The sequence below is a fragment of the Camellia sinensis genome, chromosome 2 (assembly GCF_055761805.1).
Source record: "Camellia sinensis isolate YWXY chromosome 2, ASM5576180v1, whole genome shotgun sequence".
NCBI classification, from domain to species: Eukaryota; Viridiplantae; Streptophyta; class Magnoliopsida; order Ericales; family Theaceae; genus Camellia; species Camellia sinensis.
The window spans coordinates 209,300,582-209,314,406 of NC_138962.1; the positions used below are offsets into that span (position 1 = coordinate 209,300,582).

At 33.1% G+C, this 13,825-nt stretch overlaps 1 pseudogene across 1 annotated transcript; it reads right to left on the minus strand.

Moving 5' to 3' along the window:
• Nucleotides 1–2,306: 2,306 nt before the first annotated feature.
• LOC114302565 (small ribosomal subunit protein uS12-like) lies at nt 2,307–2,987 on the minus strand (annotated as a pseudogene). Its single transcript, XR_014362408.1, has 3 exons — nt 2,839–2,987; nt 2,605–2,731; nt 2,307–2,524 (listed from the first exon to the last, which is right to left on the minus strand). The product of XR_014362408.1 is annotated as a small ribosomal subunit protein uS12-like (transcript).
• Nucleotides 2,988–13,825: the final 10,838 nt, after the last annotated feature.

The following is a 13,825-nucleotide window of genomic DNA, read 5'->3' on the forward strand; positions in this document are numbered from 1 at the left end:
GAGCACTAATTAGTGCTCCCAAGCATTTTTCAAAAAAAAACGGTGGTGTTAGACACCATTAATTTAGTGGCTCTAAACTCATCACTAATGAGGTGGTAAAGTAAAGAAAAAATAAAATAAAAAAAAAACAAAAAAAAAACAGACACAATAAATCACTAGTGATAGCTCTAATTAGAGCTCCTACTCATTTCTCCAAAAAAAATAAATTAATAAAAAACACTCCCAAATCAGGCACTCTTACCCGTCTGATCTATTGTTACACCTAATTATCGCCGTTGGATCTTGTCTTTTTGCTCAATCCCAAATCTCTCTACCATCACATCTCTCTTTGCTCATTTTTAATAGGGCAAATTACATATACCCCTTCGAGATTTAACAAAATTACAAATACTCTCCTGAAGTTTGAGAAATTACAGATACTCCCCTGAAGGTACTATTTGCATAACAAATTAGGGGGCAAATTGTTATGAAAATATAAACCTCAGGGAGCAATTTGTTATGAAAATGTAAACCTCAGGGAGGTATCTGTAATTTTCGAAATCTCAAGGGGGTATCTGTAATTTAGCTAAACCTCGTAGGAGGTATATGTAATTTGCCCTTTTTAATATTAGAGAACGTGAGTGAGTCGTACAGCTCGTTATAAATTGGGTAGATTACACATCTTCCCTGAAATTTTTATTTGATAAATGCATAGGCTTCTTTTATGGTTTCAATAATTACAATAATCTTTTTTATTTTATGACAAATACTTGAAACTTCTTTTTTTTGGAGACTCCCATAACCCCCTTTGGATCTCAACCATTGATGTATATGTGAGACCCACTCATGTATGTGTGGGACCCACACCATCAAAGATAAAATCAAAGATAAGATCAGCCACACCATCAAAGGGGTTGTGGCGGTCTCCAATTAAAGGGGGTTTCAATCATTATTGCTATTTTATTTGACATTCTCTAGATTTTCTCAATCCATTAATTTTGCACAAACGACTTTACTTGATTATACGAAATGACTATATTATCCTTTCATTTGAACACAAAAAGACCAAAATACCCTTTAATTCCTATATCTCTCGTACGTACCTCACCATGCTCTACCTCCCATCTCTCTCTCTCTCTCTCTCTTTCTCTCTCTCCTCTTGCCTCCTCTCTCCTATGTATAATCTCTCCAGCCGCCACCAATACAACTTCCTCTGGCGATCCCAAAGCCCATCGGCGATTATTCTCCTCAACTCCATTCCTTCAATTGTGACCTCTCTTTTTCACCGCTCTCTGTCCCATCTCCTTTGCCTTTGCTCATTCATCGCTATGGCCAGATTTGGAAAAATATAGGACGAGCAGGTGAGAGGGATGAGGGTTATACTTCTTTAACAAATTTTATGCACTCTCAACTACAAGAAAGCAAAACCTGAATCCATGGGTTCACTGTGTAGCCTCGTAATCTTCATTGAAAAAGAGATACACCTTTTTTCATGAATTACAAACTTACATCTATTAATGTTGTTGAAGGTTGTAGCTTGATTTGCGCAATTTCTTTATGATTTTTGGTTGGGGGTGCACATTCAAGCAAGATTGAAGCTTGATCTACTTCTGGGTGTAATGAAATAACAATAATGAAGCTCGATTTTGCAAGAATTGAGGGCTTGGGTGTTTGAATTTGTAGATTGATCACTTCAATAACCAATTTAATCAACCTCCATTTCATTCTCTGGTTCTTTTGCCCTCATTCCTCTGTTATCTCTTCTTCTCTCTATTTTCTATGCTTTGCAAATCATCGCTATACTGCATCATATTTATTGACACTACTAAAAAAAGTGATTTTTGCGACCGTCACAATCCGTCGCAAATAATAAAAATACAGTCGCAAAAGACCTTTTGCGATGGTCTTTGCGACGGCAAATAGGGGTTGCGATTATGGGGGTTTGCCGTCTAAACAACGGTCGCAAATGATTTGCGACCGTCTAAACTACTTATGGCGACCGCTATTTTGCCGTTGCAAAAAACAAAAAAAAATGCTAACATGTTTTTGGCGACCATCTTGTTATCGTCGCAAAAATAAATAAATAAAAAAAATGTGTAACATTAAACACTCAAAAATTGAAGCCATTGCATTTGAGTCTCAAAAATTGAAGCCATATGTGAAAATTATTACAACTTGAAATAGAAAAAAGTTCTGTTAGACACCATTATTAGCATGTCAAAATTAGGAAAACACAGCAGGCCACATAAACCCTAACGCAACAATCTGAATTTCAGATGAAATCATTCTTAGATCTAACACAATTACAAGATACCATAACACTGCTCAAACAATCTACAGTACCATTCCAATACTTCCAACAAAACTACCAAAAGACAGAAATAGACAATCTCCGTGCACAAAACTAAGACCTTGGCTTCTCTTTCTTCTCCTTGAAGAGAGCCAGAAGAGAGACACCAGATACCTTCACAACCTTGAATCTGATACCAGGAATATCTCCGACAGCATACCCCTTACGTCCAAATCCAGCAATCAACACCTCATCCTACAACAAGAAATGTTTTAAGGTTAAGTCACCAAGGATGACTGCAAAATGATCACCCCAAGCTTTTGAAGAATACTTACATTCTCTTCAATGTAGTTTAAGCAACCGTCGATTGGGACAAATGCTGCAATCTTCTTTCCATTTCTAATCAGTTGAACCCTAGCACATTTTCGGATAGCAGAGTTTGGCTATTTAGCCTCAATACCACTGTAAATGTCAGTTGGCCATTAGTCAGGTTTGATACTAAATGCAATAACCATAAATGAACATTTAATAAAAATGAGGTAAATGAAAGCATATTAGAAAAGGCATACATCTTCTCGAGGACAATGTCTTTGGCATGGGAAGACCCAGCAAAAGGCTTCTTCCATTCATTGCCAAGATAGGACTTCTTATATGCCTTGTCAGCCCACCTTTGCCTTTTGCGATGGGACTTCAGTTTGCGACCAGCTCCCATACCACATGTCTTCCTGTGACATGCAAAATTTTCAAGTTCCAAAGCCATTCAACTGGAAAGGAGCTTATAACGCCTACTAGAGAAGTAACTATGCCATGTTTGGTTGCTCATAAACATCTTAGCAAGATGATCTAAATTTGCTTATTTATATCCACCATTTTACAATTATGCAAGTTTCTTTTTGTTGTGATAATTAACTGCTCTAATCTCAAGTGAAAACTTACAATTAATTTTTCATTTGAAATTAAATTTAAAGTTTTCTTTGTTTTTTTTACTAGGTCCAAGAAACATCAAGTTCATCTATATATTGCTTTAAAGCTTAGCACAAAGCAAAGAATAATGTAAAATATCAAACATCTATTTTAATTATTTTATTTAATTTTATAAAGTATCGAACACCGTTTGAAATACACAATGAGGGTCATTGCCAAGAAGCAACTATGTAAGCTTTGTTAATTTTAACTCATACTTTTAAAAAATTCAATTTCCAACCAAACCACAGATTATAATGTCTTTTCATAAAAGAAAAACTCCTGTCTTTGTAAGACATTCATGCCAAAGAAATCACCAAAACACACATGGTTCAAGTAAGGTCATTCAACACCTTCCAAAAGCTAATTGAATATCTGAGTGCTATCTGTTAAATTTTAAACAGGGAACTTCCACTTTATTTTCTAATCCAATGTATAGATCTTGTATTTGTGAAGTGATTTACCAAGGGAAAGGAAAAAGCCAATGAAATATAAACTTTTTTTTTTTTTTTTCAATTTTCATTCCCTTTTTGTTTCCTTCAACAAATCCAAGATCCAAACTCAACCCAGATGTAATTTCCCACTATGTTTTGTTGTTGACAGAAAGGTGAGAATTGAAAACTATAAACTTTTTAATCATTGAAGCAAACTGACTGTACCTTGTCTAATGCTAATATATTAAAAAATGATCAATTAGAGTTGGAGTATGATCAACTTAATGGATCAGACATTTTTTTAAGAAAGTATAGTAAAACAAATCATAATACACTAGACGGTGGTGTAACCTCTACACACCAAGAATATATAAGGACCATACACTCTCATCAAAAGAGAGCTCTCCCAAAAAATCTGTAAGAACAAAAGATGATCGACAATTTAATTAGTAAACCACTCACACATTTCTGATTCAGTTCACAGTAAATTAGTTATATGTTTCTTGATTGGATCAAATAAATTAGTTAGTTTTCCTCCCTCCCTCTCTCCTTTCTCCAAACATATTCAAAAAATATGATTATAGAAATCACCAAAGACATCCACAACATCCAAAAGTTCCAACAGCAAGAGCAATGATGAATACACTTATACCGAGTGATAATGATTCATGTGAATGTCAATGCTAACAGATCAATCAACTAGAAAATCCAATCAGCATGATCAACGAACTAATTTAATATCACATATAAATCAAGCAAATTCAACACTAGGACTTTTTATCTTCCAAATTCAAATTTACCAGTTCTTGCCTCAACAAATTCAAAATTGCCAATAATAAATGAAATCTTGATTTCAAGTTAAAAATAATAATGTACTACTCACTATAATGTATTGAAGAAGAAATTGAGAGATATACACTAATAGATATGGAAAATGCAAGAAAATAGGGCAAGAATAAAATGAGTTGAACCAGTACATACCTGTACGAGGATGAGACGAATTAGTCGAACCAGAGCTTCCCCGTATGATATGTATGTGTGGCTAGAGATAGATAGATAGATAGAGAGATAGAAAGAGAGAGAGAGGGATTGGGGGCGAGATTGAGAGAGAGATTCATACCGCTGGAGATCTTCAGATGACGATGACGAGCGAGAAAGCAGAGGCCTGTTGAACGCGTACGAGAGAGAGAAAAAGAGAATGATTCGCCATAGATCTTTAGAGCTGTTTGTCACTTCTTTCTCTAGAATCATCTAGAACACAAGCTATCAAAGATACATACACAAATATATCCATGTATATAAAGAGAGAGAAAGAGACCTGGAAGAGGTTGAGGAGGGTAGGGGCGAAGGTGAGGCAGCTGAAGGAGAGAGAAACGTTAATGGCGACCTGAGAACTGAGAGCTTCGACGATTGATTTGAGAGAGAGAAAGAGAGAGGGGGGGAACGATATCAATGTTTGTGAAATAGGGCTAGGGCAATTATAAGGAAAAAATGAAGAAAAAATAAATATAAGGAACAAATAGATTATTTGCGACTGATAATTAGGGGGTCGCAAATTATATAGTAGCAAAAGGTCATTTTTCTAGTAGTGTGATATTTTTTTCTTGCATAAAATCAAGAAATGACTTTTCATATCTACAGTGATGAAATTGCTAGAATATGAATGAAATCTGTTCCTTTTTGGAGGAGGTTACGAAATTGATTTATTTGAGCTGAATTGACATTTTGATCCTGCCCAGCAATGAATTCATGTGAAAAATTGAGCCAGGAAATTTATTACAGTTCATGCTGAGGAAAATGTAAATGCTTGGTGTAGGAATAAGCTCAATCAATTATGACAGTCACTTTGTCTTAATAATACTCCAAAACTAGGAAATGGGTATTTTAATTATGACCAACATATGTTGTTCAATGTCTGGAACCTTCAGTATAGGCCTTCCTTCCAAAGCCAAGTGGTTCACTTGGACCAATATGATTGCAATTGCAAAAAAAAAAATGCAGCAACAACAACAATATTGTTCCAAATGTCCGGGTGGCTAACCGGCTAACATTGGTATTGGTATATATAAATGGGTTGAGGACTTGAGGGCATTTTAGTATTTAGCCTTGATAACATCAGTTTTTTCTGTAAAACAAGTAAACAGAAGTCAACAAAAGGGAAAATCTGGAGAATGTCAGGTAAAATAAGGGATGTTACTGCAATTATTGAAACTATAAAGGAGGTCCCTGTATTTGTCAGAAACCTCAGGAGAGGTGAGTGTAATTACCCTTATAAGTTTTATTTGGATAAATTATAAATACATTTTTTGAGATTTGTTTAAAATATATATTGTCTTTTGTGATTTGAAAAATTATAAATACCCTTTGTTAGAATTTTTTATTTAATAGAATTAATTAAAAAAATAAAATTCATAATTGTTCTTGTTAGACTTATTTATTTTGATGATTTATTTAATTATATTTTAATTTATTTGAAAAAAAAATAGAATCCAAAATTTGTTTTGATGATTTATTTAATTATGTTTTAATTTATTTGAAAGAGAAAAATAGAATCAAAATTTATTTTGTCCCATTATTTCTCACCTAAACCTTTATCCTAAATGTTGTTAGAATGCATTTAATATTTGATTAAATCAGGAGTTCAAATAGCCCAAAACAGAGGTTCAAACAACCCAGCACAGAAGCAGTTCAAAAGGTTCAAGTGGAAGATATTCAAATTTGTAATGATGGAGTGAAAGATATTCAAATTTGTAATGATGGAGTGGATATATTCAAATTAGTAATGATGGAGTACAACGGCTATAAAACGGCTATAAGTTTCATTATATATACCAAAGCCTCTAATGTAAACAAGTAACAAAAAAATCAGAAAATATTCTTTAATCTACAATCACTCATATCTATTCTTTGAAAAATTCTCTGAGAAATGTTCTTTAATTTTTGTTTACATCATCTCTCAGAAATTATACACTGAGCCTTATAGCATTAAGCTTATCTTTCCTGTGTGAGATTTACAGATAAATCAAAACTTCATTTTATATATCTATATCTGAGAGATAATTCTTGTAGCTTTTTGTGAAAGCAAAAATACATTCTTTTCAATCTTGTAAAAGTGTAATACACTCAGTGTTCTTGACTTAGAAAGTCTGTATAAAATCCGTGGAGGATTGCTCCATTTGTAAAGAGGATGCTAGCACCCCCGTGAAATTAGAGCATAGTGGAAAATCTCAAGTGAAGCTTGAGGAATGGGCGTAGGCCGAGTTGAAGCCGAACCACTATAAATTTGCTTGCCTCTCTTTCCCTTATCTCTTTATTTTATTTAAATTGCTGTAGCTATATTTCACATTTTCACTGTGCTAAAATCATTAACTGACATAATTGTTAGAATACTTGTTTTAATTATTTTTATTTCATTAACTATATTTATCTGTTGTGATAGTCATAATTTTTATAAGGGTATTATTAATTTTTAATTGTAAAAATCTAATTTACCCCCCTCTTAGGTTGTCTTTTGGGTAACAATTGGTATCAGAATCTGGGGCTCTTGTTTAGATTTAACAATCTTGAGTTTTTGATCCATAGCAACTATGCATTCTACTTACTCTGCTGTTGGACAAGCTAGTAATATGCCACCTCTCTTTGATGGTAGTAATTACATTCATTGGGGGAAAAAAATGACTTTGTATCTTCAAACTACCAATTATGCTTTATGGCTCATAATCACTAAAGGTCCTGAAATCCCTACCAAGGTAGTAGACCATATCAGTGTACCTAAACTTGAGGATGAATTTGATGAGCATGATTATAAACTCCTTCAAGCTAATGTTAAAGCCATGCTTATTCTTGTGTGTGGACTATATGCAAATGAATACAATAGAATTTTTAGGTGTATTACTGCTAAAGAAATTTGGGATAAACTTGAAATCACCTATGAAGGAATTAGCCAAATAAAAGAGTCTCGGATTGACGTGCTTATTCATATTATGAACTCTTTACTATGAAATCATTTGAATCTATTTGTGAGATGTTTTATAAATTTACCAATATTATTAATGTTCTAAAATCTCTTGGTAAACCTTATACTAATGGTGAGTTTGTAAGAAAAATACTTGGGTCTTTTCCAAATGAATGGGAAGCTAAGGTTACAACTATTCAAGAAGCAAAAGACCTAACAAAATTAGACATTGAAGAACTCCTAGGCTCAGTCATGGCTCATGAACTTTCAATGATGGATGGCAGCAAAAAGGAAGCCATTTGGGGAGAAAATGATGGAGTAGCCAACCTGTGTCTCATGACTCTTGGAGAAGAATAATCCACTCAAGATGAGGTAATTTCTAATTATGTAGAACTTGAAAGTGCTTTCAATGAATTACATAACATATTTAGAAATGTTTGTGTTAAGAATTCTAAATTAAAGAAATTAGTTACTTCTCTTTCAAATGATGTGGGTGTTTTAAAAATGAAAAATGCTACTTTGAAAAATGACTTTACGTCTATTGCCAATGAGAAAAACATTTTGAAAAACAATGTTGAGGATTTAAACAAAACTCTTGAAAATTTTGTAAAAGGAAAAGAAAACCTTAACAAGCTTCTTGGAAATAAAAGATGTGTTTTTGACAAAGTATGCATTAGTTTTGATCCTTCTAAACCGTTTATGAGATTAAATGTTCTTGAGATTAATCTCCATGGACCCAAGAAAGTATGGGTACCAAGAAAGAAATCAAGATATTTTGTATGTAGAATCTCAAAGAACACCAAGGACTTCGAGAGGAAATGCACAACAAAAGTGTTCAATCTAAAGAGTAAAATCAGCTCCTACAAGAAGAAGAATGATGAAATGAAAATCACCAAGATGAACAAAAGAGGTAAGTGAATTTATAACTCCTAACACACCTTTAAGCTTAAAGTTCTATATTCTTTAAGGTGTGATTTGTGTACAATAGGTTGTGTCTAATCATTACTTCCATGTAACCTAATTGTACTAAGTTTACTAAGTCATGTTCTACTAGTTTCTTTCAAACATTCATTGAACTCAAAAATGAGAATTATATTATTTTGATGAATGTCTATTAGAATATGAATGATTCATGTATTCATTAACATTTTATATCATGTCATCCATTGCTATGAAAAAGAGATTAAAAGGGGAAATTTTTTTTTGTGAACATACTTTTCACATCTTATATATGACTTCATACTAACATGTTAATTCATTTTTGAGTCATATCTTTGTAGAATCAATTTTGATGTCATGGCATTTTTTGAGATGTATACTATTTATATTTTGAATTCTACATTTGTGATCTCAAGAATATGCTCAATATGAAAATTTCATGCTTATATGCTTTACATTGGAATATTTGAATGAGTTGTGAAATTCCTTGATTATGATCCATCAACAATGTCTAAATGAAAAGAAGTGTCATACGTTTGTAGAGACATTGCATCTATCCTATTGAATATGGATTATATTGGCATACATCTCATGAAATGCTTTTGATTGATAAATTGTTAAATTAATTGTTTATATAATTCATGTTGTGTTCCACATTAAGTAAAATATTTTATCACACTTGAGTATGTGGATTAAATTAATGAAAATGCCTCTTGATAATGTTATGTGATTAAATGAGATTGTTGCATCATTTCTTAATAAAACAAAGAGCATAACACTATTTTCTTATGCATATTATGTTATGTGCTACAACTTGAAAATTCTGAAAAATAACATTCCAAACTCTTGTTTAATCATTGAATTATTCTTCACCTTTTGAGTTTGTGATAAGAAGTGATTTGTACTGTATTTTTATTGAGTAATAGTGATTGTTCTATGAATGCTATATTTACACAAAATCATATTAGAAAAGGGTAACACCAACTTAAGGGGAGAAATCATTTTGCTAACATACTTGTTAAACCTTTTTGAGATGAACTTCTCATGAAAGAAAATTGAAGATTGAAAAGCTTCTAACTCATGAATCAAAGGTATGCCTCCTACACTCTCTTAAGCTTTTGAGGTAAAAATTATATCTTATATCGTTTGAGCTAATACTTGTCACGACCCAAATCCGCCCCTAAGGGTTTAGCATCGTAACCGGCCAGTAATCCGTGATTACCAAAGGCCTTCTTAACCGTAATAACAATAATACAGAGTAAGGGGCTAGCGGAAGCCAAACAGTAAATAAAAGATGTCCAATGAGCTGTGAAAACCTGAATGCAAAAAGACTTTTATGCACAAGCCACATTCATAACCAAAACATATATACATATGTCATATACACATGACATCCGGGTTAGGGACCAAATCCCTTCAATATAACTGTACAGTCAGAAAGTCTTATTCATCTATTACAAAACAGAGACAAAAGGGTGAATCTGAAACACCCTAAAACAGCCTTGGCTTGAACGGACTTAGAACCTCGAAGTGAGGCACAATGGTTGGCTTGACAAAACATAAGCTTAGCTCGACGCTCCTAGCTTCGGTCTGGTGCCTAGACACTTACATACATATATAAATAGTGAGCTAAAACCCAATGAATAACTAATGCGTAAAGGAGTTATGAATGAATGTCATTTCATTAATTAAAACAGTAATTTGCATCAGTAAATCAGTTAATCAATCGGTGGCTCATATTTCATGCTATACCAGTCATTTAGAAATTATAACAGTCATACGTGGTACGCCCAATAGCAAAACAGTACAGTAGGTCTTAATAGACCGAACAGTCAGTTGATGGCCATCATAACAGTAAATAGTAGTAGTTCTAAACATTGGAACTGACAGAGATCTCTATAACAGTAGTAGTAACAGTACAGTAATAGTAAGTTGCTATGAATGCCACGAGTACAGTTTACAAATAGGACAAACATTCATTCAGTAAGTAATGTCATTTCAGAAAGCAGTACAGTCAATCGTTCAGAAATAATTATAGTTGAACGTATCTTTACAACATTGTTACTCACAGATTACTAGGCTACAAACAGGCTAGTCAGCGTCCTCGGGTGCTAATCCTATACAGTTACAGAACGAACACACACTAAGTTACACACTTCAGATTTAATAACTTGGCCCCTATCTTGACTTGGTGTGGTTCTATAACATTATTCTCATTAAGAGGCCTTAAACATGGCCTAGGAATGCCTAGGATGGGATGAGGATGCAAAAATTGCACTTTAAAACACTTTTCAAAATTTGCTGAAAACAGGGGTCTCGCTCGAGCGTGGATTTCTCCGCTCGAGCGAGCTTACCAAAACAGAGGAGTCACTCGAGCGTAGACTCCTTCGCTTGAGCGGTCCGTAAAAATGCAAAAGTACTTGTTGTTGAAAATCCCTGCTCAATGCTCGCTCGAGCGTGAGACACAGTTCCTCGCTCGAGCGTAGGTCTCATCGCTCGAGCGTACGTCTGCACACGCAAAGAACCTGAGAGCTTGTAATCTACGCTCGAGTCAGCATTCCGTCGCTCGAGCGGATCCTTGAACACAAAGGTGGTCGCTCGAGCGTGGAATCCTTCGCTCGAGCGTGGAAGCCAAAATCTGGGTTTTCCAGATTTGCTTCCAAAGCTCAAACCAAGAATCAAACATATCAAAACTCATCCTTTTGGGCCAATTTTTTGAAAAACACTTAGAAACCCATAATACAACATGTCTCAAAGATCATTTTATAAAACCAAGTCCAAAGGTGTGACAATTGAACACAAATTCAACCCAAAATTCAAGAACATGATGTATATATGCCATGCATGTGTTCATTTGAATTCAAAGCTTCTAACACATGATCAAATGAGCCATTCACTCAAAAAACGTGATGAACTCTTAGATTACAACCATAATCTAGACATGCATGGAAGAATTTTATGCAAAACAACTTCAAATCTCGATAAATGGACATGCATGTATGAATGGACTCTTAAATTAACACATTAAGCTAATTCTTGACTCAAATCACCAATTTTCCATGAACCATGCATGCAACACCTCAAATTCATAATTAAGGGAGTGAACTTCCTACCTTAGGTCTTAAATTTCAAGTATGCTAGCTCAATTTTGCAAATTCTCTTCAATTCCTCTAATTTTTCAAGCCAATTCTTGATGAAATCAATTTTCTCGTACTCTCCCTCTCTCTCACGGTTTTGGTCTAGGAAATGAGATGAAGAATGATGCCAAACATGAAATCAATCCAATGGCCTAGAAAATGCCCACTAATGGCAAAAGTGTAATTACCTAGGTTCAATTAGTTTAACATCATTTAATCTAATTTAATCATTTCAAATCAAATTTTAATTAAATCTACCATAAAATCCTACAAATCCTAATTAGCATATAACATTAATTAATTTCTGAATCGGTCGTCGATAAGGCTTTCTAATTTGCAAATCGAAATTAAAACACGAACAAATTATTCAGTAATCAAACCGATAGAAATGCATTTAAAACAATACACTCATGCAATCAATTCAGGATATCATCTTAATCAATTACTTATCATGCTTGATCACCGTTTAACACTAATCAGAAGTGAGGGTTGTCACAATACTGTTATTACTTTGATATGAAAAAGATTGATTATGCTTCATATGATTTGCAATGTATACTCTTTGATGATGCTCTTGCCAAAGAATCATGCTTATGCTTAAATGTGTGCTATATATTGAAATTCATGATTTTTCTTGGCATATGAATTTCTATACCTTGAACATGCTTCATTTTTTGGAATTACATTAGCTCTATGAGATTATATTGAGTTTAACCTATTATGAGCAATATTTGGTATTCTACATAATGCTTGAGCTATGATTGTTAAATCTTCTAGATTGCATATTGGTATCCTTGGTAGATTGCATGTTGGTATCATTTCGGCATCCTTATTGGTAATATTTGGCATCCTATTTGATATTATTGAGGAGAACATTTCAATTATAAGTTTTCATTTATCATATCTCCTATTGATTTTGCCAAATGAAATAAGGGGAAGAATTTAAACTAGATTATTTAAAAAAAAAAAAAAAATCCCCTCAGATTCTATTCTATTTGTGATATCACACTTATGAGCTTGAACCTTACATATTTTTTTTAATTATCTTGTATAAAATATGTACACTCTTGCTAGAAATTGATTGTTAGATCATGCTCAAATCGATTGTTAGATCATGCTCAACTGCTTCACAAATACTTTTAACAATTTGGTATCTCCTTGGCTCTTGCTTGAAAATAGATTGAAATAACATGAATTCTTCATAATGAATAAGCTCATTGATTCATTATTGCCATGTTATCTTGCTACAACAACATATGTGTCTCATTCTTGACCTTTGGAACTTCTCCTTATTACACCCATGGCATTTATCTAAACTTGATGCTACATTGTGATAATCCTAGTGCCATCAATTTTAGCAAAAAACTGGTTCAACACTCACGAACAAAATATATTGAAATTTGACATCATTTTTTAAGAGATCATGTTCAAAAAGGGGATATTGTACTTGAATTTGTAAACACCGACAAGTAATTGACGGATATTTTCACAAAACCCCTAAGCGAGGATCGCTTCAATTTTATTCGTGGCGAGCTTGGAATGACAATTTCTCCTTAAAAAGTTTTTATATGAGTGTGAAACTTGAATATCTATTAAAATGATATATGTGTATTGCTACATTGATATGGAAACATTTATATCCGCTGAATGCTCACAAGTCCTTCATACATTTATTCTCCTTAACGGTTTGTTATTCTGCATCTTGAGGTAAAATTAACTTTGCATACATTGATTTTTTTTAAAATCCTCATGGTATTTTTTTTGCATTACCATTCCAGCAACACCAATGTCCCATTCAGTTTAATTTCTGTTGGTATTATTTTATTATTTTATTTTGCTATTAGGCTTAATTTCTTTTATTTTTATTTTTTTTCTCATTATTATATTTTGTTTGGGCTTAATTTTCTTATTTTTTTCTCTACTTTTTAATTTCATTTTTCAGTCCTTAAACATAAATACAACAACAAATCAAAATACAAATATTTACATTAAAAAAAAAATACCATTCATTTTTTTACGGCCATACGCCGATCAAAATAAACATATTTACATAAAAAAAACCAAAAAAAAAAACAAAAAGAACAAAAAAAAAACCTTTTCATTTTTTTTTCATGGCCATACGTCGATT